Raw genomic sequence first — 893 nt, forward strand, 5'->3', positions numbered from 1 at the left:
CGAGTGACTGACATTTTCCAAATCAAGATGGCGGCGTGTAGGCCAAAATAAACTTTAAAACGCCTGCGAAACATGATAGCAACAATACGCGGTCTTATGAAATCAGAATGAAAAGTCTCGTAGGGTACAATGCCCGATGCGAAAAGTTGTAACAGAAGTGAAGTGTGAAGTTTATGCGGACCCGTTACGACATTTCCACTGCTAATGGTGCCCGTCGCGCGTGAAGGATTTGTTTTTCTGCCTATCACTCGCGATGGGGTGACTAAAGTAATAAAATTTTATGTGGTGCCGGCGGTGTCCTCGTGCGTCATCTTGGCGTGGATTTTTGGCGGGCTTTTGGTCTGGCCCCCGATGTTTTATCCCATTTACCTCTTAGTTATGACCGGGAGCCTCGCGTGGCGGAGGTACACCACTTGCATCCACTGGATAACCTGTCCCTCCCAGCGCGCGGTCGCCGAAAGGGTGATGGCCACCTTCGAGGATATTTCGTTCGAGCGAAGGGGCCTCGGTCGTACGAGCGTTCTCTCCCATACTATAGATGTGGGGGGCGCTCCTCCCATCAAGCAGCGTTACTTTTGTTTGTCACCTGCTCGACTTCGGGAACTGAATCGTCAGTTGGACGAGATGTTGGAGCTAGGCGTAGTAGAACCCAGTAACTCACCTTGGAATAATCCGGTCCTATTGGTCCCAAGGCGAACGGTGAATTGCGTTTCTGCCTGGATAGCCGTAAACTCAACGCTGTTAGTAAAGGAGACGCTTACCGCTCCCGTACATCTCCAACATCTTGGACCAGCTCCGAGAGGCCAGGTTTCTGTCTTCCATCGACCTTAAGGCGGCCTTTTTGGCAGATACCTTTGGACTCTGCCGCTTCGCGGGAGAAGACCGCTTTCACT

This window comes from Choristoneura fumiferana, chromosome 29 (assembly GCF_025370935.1).
Source record: "Choristoneura fumiferana chromosome 29, NRCan_CFum_1, whole genome shotgun sequence".
Lineage (NCBI taxonomy): Eukaryota > Metazoa > Arthropoda > Insecta > Lepidoptera > Tortricidae > Choristoneura > Choristoneura fumiferana.